This window comes from Cebus imitator, unplaced genomic scaffold (genome assembly GCF_001604975.1).
Source record: "Cebus imitator isolate Cc_AM_T3 unplaced genomic scaffold, Cebus_imitator-1.0 Scaffold238, whole genome shotgun sequence".
Taxonomy (NCBI): domain Eukaryota; kingdom Metazoa; phylum Chordata; class Mammalia; order Primates; family Cebidae; genus Cebus; species Cebus imitator.
Window position 1 is genome coordinate 479,947 of NW_016107553.1, and position 9,204 is coordinate 489,150.

Here is a 9,204-nt window from a genome sequence, read left to right on the forward strand (position 1 = left end):
AGAACAAAATTTTGCCAGCTCTGTCTGCTGCCAGCACTTGGAAATAGGAGTCCCATGGGGCTTACAAACAAATGAAAGTGGTGGTGGGCTTGCAAGACCTCATCAGTCCTTAGAGTACAGTTGATGTCTCTCAATGCAATGCAGGAACTAACTTTAAAGCATTTTGAAACATGCACAATAACGGAAAATTCTGAGTTCAACAAGAAACAAATGCTTATCTTTAAAAAAAAAAAAGTCAATTAAGAAATGAAAATAGGTTGAGAAGAATAAGAACGGAATGATGGACTGGAGAAGTTTTTAGCCTTGAACAGGCCATTACCAAATGGTCAGTATGATCACATTATCTGATATTATTTGGTTCTTTTCTTTCTTTTAAAAGTAGTATTTAGTTATAAGAATATTAAATGCTGGCTGGGCACAGTGGCTCATGCCTGTAATCCCAGCTTTTTGGGAGACTGAAGCTGAAGGATTGCTTGAGCTCAGGAGTTTGAGACCACCCTGAGCAACATGGTGAGACCTAATCTCCACAAAAAGTATATTAAAAAAAAAAAATAGCTGGACATGGTGGTGTGTGCCTGTAGTCCCAGCTACTTGGGAGGCTGAGACAGGAGGACCACTTGAGCCTGGGAGATGGAGGCTGTGGTGAACTATGATCTTGCCAAGATTGTGTCTCAAAAAAATAAAAAACACAAATTTTTCTTAAAAAGCAACAAAGAAAATTTGGACATTAAGAGAATAAACATTCCCATTAATTCCATCTCGACTCTCCTAAGAGATCATCAGTTTAGTGCCTGCTTTTCCAAAAATATATGTCTAAAAATGATTTCTCTTTCTTAAAGAGAAAGTATATATGTATAGTCTTAACTTTCCTTTTTCTTTCTAGCTATATACACATAGTGAACATCTTACATGTTTTTAAGCAGTGGTAAATTAAACAATCCACTACAAACACTTTAGATTTCTTTCGTAGCTCCCAATGTTTGTTTGGCACAAACATGGATAGAAATGTCTTTAAATACAGCTTTATTGTCCCAGCTTTAGTAAAACTCTATTTATAAATCAAAACCAAAGTAACAAGAGACATTGGCATAATCTTTGGTCTTCTCTGCTGATACAGGGAAATCCCAATTTGTGGTTTCCAACACTTGTAAGGTGGTAAATAGCAACCTCCTTCCACTGTTCCTCCCGCCTCAAGTCAGCAGGGTGCTGGTAAACTGGCTTGGGTGGGAGTGAAGAGAAGCCCTGGTGTGTCGTGTTTACTGATTCCCATCAGGTAAATGCTCCCACCGCGGCCAATTTCAAGTATTAACAGTTCAACGACTGGCTCACAAAATTTCCTAGTATTTAACAATTGGCTTTGAACCGTTCTAACACATCAGTGTCAGGTCATTCAATGACCAATTATGGCACATATATGAGGCTTTTATCTTGATATAACACTCTTGCATGCTGATTTCATACATGTAGTCACTGTACCTAAGAGAAACGTATAATGGAACAAATGACCCAAAGCCAAAAAATATGGAAAAAAGTGAATTAGAGAACATCCCTGTCATATTTCTTTATATATGAGAGGAATTTCTATCATATAACGTCCAAGAATGATGACATTCTTCTGTAGACATATAGGTATCAAAATTATGCTAAAATTTTTTCTTTTCCTAGATAAAAATAGTCCACAAGTCTGGTTTTATGTTATATTAACATTCATTAGGTATTCTTTGCAATTTTCCCTTTTGCAGCTGTTAAATCGCTTATGCCTTCAATATTTTTTCCTGCATAATGATTTTTTATGGAAGCTAATACAGTAAGCATTTTAAAGTATTACCAGTTTTGACACTGAAATAATGAGACTTTAAAATCCAACCATTTATCTGGAAGTTTAAGAACACCATTCATTTATTTCTCAGGAGACCACACACACTCACGCTAATGAGGATGCCATTGCTTAAAATATTTTGGAAATTCTCTTTAGGAATTGCTTTTGGTACAAGATTATGCAGTACGGATGAAAATTAGTTTCACTGCTCTTATAGTGGTGCTTCATATTTTACTAAATAGAAGTATAAAATACAACCTCTGATAAAGGGTAAAGAGCACTGAATTTTGTTTTTTGTTTTGTTTTGTTTTTGTTTTTGAGTCCGATCTTACTTATTTGTTACTCAATCTTATTTCTGACTGGATTCAGACTTAGAAGTAGAACCTCGCGGAGAAGAAAGTCCGCGTCTCTTCGCAATTTGTTCTTGGCACTTCTCTTTAGCTTCCTTCATTCTCTTGGCCAAAGTTCAGCATATCCTGCAGCCTCTTCCTTATTTTTCTTAGTATGCTGCTTTTTCAGAGCAGTACACTGCCGTTTGTGCTGCAGGATGTGAAGAGTAACAAGACACTGAATCTTGGGCCCTTTGGTCCTAGGTTTCTTACCTTCTTTGTTTAAGGGCTTTCTTGTGACATACCAGCGGACATCATCTTCTTTAGAGAGATTGAGAAGTTTGCGGATTCTGCTAGCTCTTTTGGGCGCCAGGCGGCGAGGCATTGTAGTATCAGTCAGTCCAGGAATATCCTTCTCTCCTTTTTTTACAATAACCAAGTTGAGAACACTCAGATTGGCATCCATAATGCAACCACGAACTGATTTTCTCTTTCTCCAGTCTCTACCAAACACCTAAGCTAGATGGTATAGACTATTGTTTCTGGGCTACAAATGTGTACAGCATGTTCCAAATACTAAAGCCAATTGTAGCACAATGATAAGTGTTTGTGTATCTAAACATATCTCAATATAGAAAAGGTAGTGTATGGTGAAACCCTGTCTCTTCCAAATATACAAAAAAATTAGCAGGGCATGGTGATGGGTGCCTGTAGTCCCACCTACTTGGGAGGCTGAGGCAGGAGAATCACTTGAACCAGGGATGCAGAGGTTGCAGTGAGCTAAGATCACGCCACTGCACTCCAGCCTGGTGACAGAGCAAGACTCTGTCTCAAAACAAAAACAAAAACAAAACAAAAAAACCAAAAAGGTATAGTAAAAATACGTATAATTAATTTAAAAGCGGTACATCTATATAGGGCACTTATCATGAATGGAGCCTGCAGGACTGGAAGTTTCTCTGGGTGAGTCAGTGAGTGGGTGGTGAGTGACTGTGAAGGCCTAGGATGTGACTGTACACTATGGTAGACTAAACTGTATACTTATGCTACACTAAATTTAATTTTTAAATTTTCTTTTTTCAATAATAAATTAACTTTAGCTTTCTATAGTTTTTTACTTTATAAATATTTATTTTTATTAACTTTCTGACTCTTTTGTAATCACACAGCTTAAAACACAAACACATTGTACAGCTGTACAAAAATATTTTCTTTATATCCTTATTCTGTGATATGGTCAGGCTTCATGTCCCCACCCAAATCTCATCTTGAATTGTAATAATCCCCGCATGTCAAGGGAGGGGCCAGGTGGAGATAACTGAATCATGGGAGCAGTTTTCCCCATACTATTCTCATGGTAGTGAAGAAGTCTCACAGGACCTGATGGTTTTATAAATGGGAGTTCCTGTTCCCAAGCTCTCTTGCCACCACCATGTAAGGCATGACTTTGCTCCTCATTCACCTTCTGCCATGATTGTGAGGCCTCCCCAGCCATGTGGAACTGTGAGTCAATTAAACGTCTTTCTTTTATAAATTACTCAGTCTCAGGAATGTCTTTATTAGCACTGTGAGAACAGACTAATACATTCTGTAAGTTTTTTTTCTATTTTTAATGTTTTTTATTTTATTTACCTTTTAAAACTAAGACACAAACACACACATTAGCCTACCAGGGTCAGGATCATCAACATCACTGTCTTCCACCTTCCACATCTTGACTCACTAGAAGGTCTTCAGAGGCAGTAACACACATGGAGCTGCTACTTCCTGTGATAGCAATGCCTTCTTCTGAATACCTCCTGAAGGACCTGCCTGAGGCTTACAGTTCTAAAAAAAAATAATAATAAGTAGAAGGAATACACTTTAAAATAATGATGAAAAGTATAGGATTGTAAATACTAGGTGATAAGAATTTTTCACCTCTATTATAATCTTATGGGACCACAGTCACATATGTGATTTATCATTGACTGAAATGTCATTGTGTAGTGCATGACTGTACCTACTCCAGGAGTTGTCCTGAAGATTAAATAATACAAAGCATTGTGATAACACCTTATGAGATGAAACACACTATCCAAATGAAAGTCATTATTGGTCCAGCTTGATTAGAATTGAATGGGCTTGGTTATTTCTAAAATTCATATGTATTCCCTGAAAGCATAAATGTTCCATCATCGAAAAAGGTGTTTGTAGTGTAAAAAGAAATATGTTCGGTCTTTGTCCCAGTTACTGGGTCAGAGCTCCTAAAGCCCTTGGTATTTTCTCAATGACAGGAGTGTCTTTGGTTCTTTGCAAGGAGCCCCTTTTGATCATGCCTGAGTTTATGTTAATGAGGTGATTTAGATAGTGTCAGAATGGGGCCAGTCACCAGAAGGATTATAGAAAGCTGGGACTTTCAGCCCAATTCACCTACCTCTCGGGAGGAGATAAGGATTGGAATTTAAGCTGTTAAAAACCTTTGAACAACAAGATTTGGTAAATTTTCAGGTGGGTGAACACATGGAGGTGTTGGGAGGGTGGGCACCTGGAGAAGGCATGGAAGTTCTGCCCTCCTCACCTTGACCCCCATACTCCGCCCTGTGCATCTCTTCCATCTGGCTGTTCCTGAGCTATGCCCTGTATAGTAAACTAATAAATGTAAGCAAAGCGTTTCCCTGAGTTCTGAACTACTCTAGCAAATTATGAAACCTGCGGGGAGAGGGGGTCTTAGAAACCCTCACGTTATAGATGATTGGTGAGAAGTAAGGCAAGCCCGGACTTCCATCTGGCATTTGAAGTAGGGGCAGTCTGTGGGACTGAGCCTTTTCACTCGTGGGATCTGAGGCTACCCAACCAGTAGGTAGTATCAGGAATGAATTAAACTGCAGGACCCCACTCGCTCCCCCTGCCCCACCCCACCCCACCCCCATGTCTGGAGAATTGCTTGGTGTGGGGAACCCCCCATGCCCCACATTTGGTGCTAGAAATATTGTGTGAGTCTAGATACTGGTATTTTTTTCAGAGTATTCAAAAAATTTGGAAGACACTTACAGGGATCCCTCAGGTCAGTTTGTTGAACTCAAATGAGGACTCAGGGCTCATGGGCCCTAGATTGTTTTGAGATCTGAGATCCAGAGGAAGGAGGGCCTGTGCTAAAGCCCTCCTCACTCTCCAGGTCCTTAGTGTTCTCTTTCTTCCTGATTCTGCTTCCCACCCACTCCATTGGATGAAAGCAGTATGGCTGCATGCAGGGCATTTCTGATCATAAAATTTGACAGGATCCTGGCTGGGCTTTTGACAAGAACATCTTCATCTCTCTCTCACACCAGCAGCCTGGGCCAGCCAGTTCAACTCCTTTTGAATGCCTGACTCAGTACTGCTGCTATTCTTGCCATTTTAAGATGGCTTTGACCGAAGGGGCAGGACCACAAATTCCACAGTAGAGCACAGGGCATGAAGAGGTTGTTCTGTCATAGGCTGAGGCTATGAGGGAGAAATTCACCCCAGGCCCAGCAGATCCCAACTACCACACCCCTAATCAAATAGGTCATATGAATGAAACATTTTGCCAGATTATCTAAAGTTTCTTGCTGTGAAACTAGCCCTCTGCAGTCTGCTGGAGCAATTACTGAAGTCTTTCATCTGCAATGCTCCTTTCAGATCTAAAAGTATTCTCTCTTTCACTTTTCATGTTAATCAAAACAATAAATAGCAACCACTTCGGTATCCCAACAATGATGGCATTACATATAGTTTACAAAACAGAACAACAGAAAATCTATATCATTTTACTGCATGCTATATATTTTTTTCATTGTAGATTTAAGAGTGTGCTTTGTTTATAAGAAAATAAGTAAGGAAAACGGCTTCACATTCTGAGGGGAAAAGAAATCCTCTCATATATGGCTGTAAAATTTTCATTTATGGTGAGGACTTGTCTGTATCACAACATCTTAATCGATGTTTTACTGTGAGCTCTCCCTCTCTATTGTATTGTCTGATAGTTTAGGGTTTTGCAGTTAGTACAAGTAAAATATGAACTGTCTAAACAAAAAAGCAAACACAGGCCTGGCACAATGGCTCACACCTGTAATCCCAGCTACTCAGGAGGCTGAGGCATGAGAATCACTTGAACCCAGGAGGCAGAGGTTGGAGTGAGCTAAGATCGTGCCACTGCACTCCAGACTGTGCGACAGACCAAGACTCTGTCACAAAAACAACAAATGAACCAACAAACCCCACAAACCTAACAGTATTTGAAAAGACATAACAGTTTCAGTGATAAATTAAACACAAAAAAACATACTAGCCCATGATTTGGTTATCCTTGATTAGACCCCCTGTAGATTATAAATATTTAAAAACAAATTCTCAGTTGTTAAAAGAAATTCCTTAAGATGGGGAATTTTAATGAGCTACTTCTATTGGTGTTCTTCAACCAACAATTTAGAAGCTAAGTATTTGATGTTTCAAGGTAAATTAGATATTGGAGCAGCAGACCAAATATTCAGTTGTTCTCAACTACCAGTAAACAATACCTCAAACCTATTTTATAAAGCTTTCAGTTATGTTTTTTCTTACCTGCTGTTGCTGCCTGTAGGCATTCTCATCATGGCTCCTGGTCATTAGTTCCATTAATTATTAGTTTCTCAAATTCAAGCACAACCTCCAAGGTCTTAGTGTTAATATTAAATTACTTAATTGAAAAATATTTAAGAAATGATGAGACTAAACCTTCCCTCTTTTCTCCTTATAGAGACTTAATAATCTTTCCCAAGGGGGGATTTTAAATATAAATATTTTTTAAATTTAAAGGAAGTTCATTTTATAATTTAAAGGTAATTTCCCTTTAGAATGTTAAGCAGCTTTCCTTGTTTATGTTCTTATAAACAAAGATCACTTTTAAACCTAAAATGCAAAAAAGATACAAAGTACAATAAAATAATACATATTTATCTCTTGATCTCTTTAGTAAACCATATGTAGTGTAATCATTATTGAAATACAAAATAGAGACCAAAAAAGTGAACATAAAAGTAAACTGTAGTCTTATCATCAAAGGAATAATTTAACACTTTGATGTATATCCTTTATAAACTACTGGATTTCAACTGCAAATGTATTTATTGAGTGTTAAACACTGTTAAGTCTTAAGAACTGTTTTGGGTACTGTGAGTAAGAGAGACGACTGAAGCATGGCCTTTGTCCCACAAGCTCTTACAAATAAGGTATTCATCTTATTGATCAGGGCCTGGTTTGTTGATAGAAATGTTAGTTGATAGTTGACAATTTTCCGTGTTTTGAATATTTATGGGTTTTAAGCTCCATTGAAAATAGTTTTCTCCCAAGTATGTCAAAGTCTACTATCACCTTTTTAAATTTAATTTTATTTCTTTTCTTTTTTTTATTATTATACTTTAAATTCTGGGATACATGTGCAGAACATGCAGGTTTGTTACATTGGTATTCACACACCATGGTGGTTTGCTGCATCCAACACCCCGTCATCTGCATTAGGTATTTCTCCTAATGCTATTTCTTCTCTAGTCCCCTACCCCCTCACAGGCCCCAGTATGTGATGTTCCCCTCCCTGTATCCTCATGTGTTCTCATTGTTGAACTCCCACTTATGAGTGAGAACATGCAGTGTTTGGTTTTCTGTTCTTGTGTTAGTTTGCTGAGAATGATGGTTTCCAGCTTCATCCATGACCCTGCAAAGGACATGAACTCATCCTTTTTTATGGCTGCATAGTATTCCATGGTGTATATATGCCACATTTTCTTTATTCAGTCTATCATTGATGGGCATTTGGGTTGGTTCCAAGTCTTTGCTATTGTGAACAGTGTCACAATAAACATACAAGTGCATGTGTCTTTATAATTGAATGATTTATAATCCTTTGGGCATATATACCCAGTAATGGGATTGCTGGGTCAAATGGTATTTCTATTTCTATATCCTCGAGGAATGGCCACACTGTCTTCCACAATGGCTGAACTAATTTACATTCTCACCAACAGTGTAAAAGTGTTCCTATTTCTCCGCATCCTCTCCAGCAACTGTTGTCTCCTGACTTTTTAATGATCGCCATTCTAACTGACACGAGATGATATCTCATTGCAGTGGTTTTCATTTGCAGTTCTCTAATGACCAGTGATGATGAGCTTTTATATACATATATGTTTGTTGGCTACATAAATGTCTTCTTTGAGAAGTGTCTGTTCATATATTTTGCCCACTTTTTGATGGAGTCATTTGTTTTTTTCTTGTAAATTTGTTTAAGTTCTTTGTAGATTCTGGATATTAGCTCCTTGTCGGATGGAGAGATTGCAAAAATTTTCTCCCATTCTGTAGTTGCCTGTTCACTCTGATGATAGTTTCATTTGGTGTGCAGAAGCTCTTAAGTTTAACTAGATCCCATTTGTCTATTTTGGCTTCTGTTGCCATTGTTTTTGGTGTGTTAGTCATGAAGGCTTTGCCTATGCCTATGTCCTGAAAGATATGGCCTAGGCTTTCTTCTAGGGTTTTTATATTTTTAGGTCTTATGTTTAAGTCTTTAATCCATCTTGAGTTAATTTTTGTATAAGGTATAGGGAAAGGAATCCAGTTTCAGCTGTCTGCACATGGCTAGCCAGTTTTCCCAACACCATTTATTAAATAGGGAATCCTTTCCCCATTGCTTGTTTTTGTCAGATTTGTCAAAGGCCGATGGTACAACCTCTTTTTAATTTACTGCCTTTTGTGTCTTGTTCACTGAGCCCAGATTGCAATTAATGAATTTGATGGTATCCCAACATATTTAGTTACACTGATTCCTCTTATGAAACAGTCATTTATCAGTGTACATTATGTTAGTTCCTTGAAATGGAGATAGGTGCTATATAGGGAAATAGATTTTACATCAGAAATGTTACGGAAATTCTGTGTTAAACAATCATATAGAATACAAAATCAATTGTTTGAGGGGTGATCAACCTAAATGTGGAAGCTAAATCTATCAAGCCTCTAGAAGAAAATGTAGGAAAATATTTTCATGACCATGAGGCAGGCAAAGATTTCTTAGAACATCAAAAA

General features: G+C 37.8%; 1 pseudogene across 1 annotated transcript; it reads right to left on the minus strand.

The window, feature by feature from the left end:
- Positions 1 to 2,168: 2,168 nt before the first annotated feature.
- On the minus strand, positions 2,169 to 6,756 carry LOC108282289 (annotated as a pseudogene). Its single transcript, XR_001816348.2, has 2 exons — positions 6,712 to 6,756; positions 2,169 to 2,662 (listed from the first exon to the last, which is right to left on the minus strand). The product of XR_001816348.2 is annotated as a 40S ribosomal protein S6-like (transcript).
- Positions 6,757 to 9,204: the final 2,448 nt, after the last annotated feature.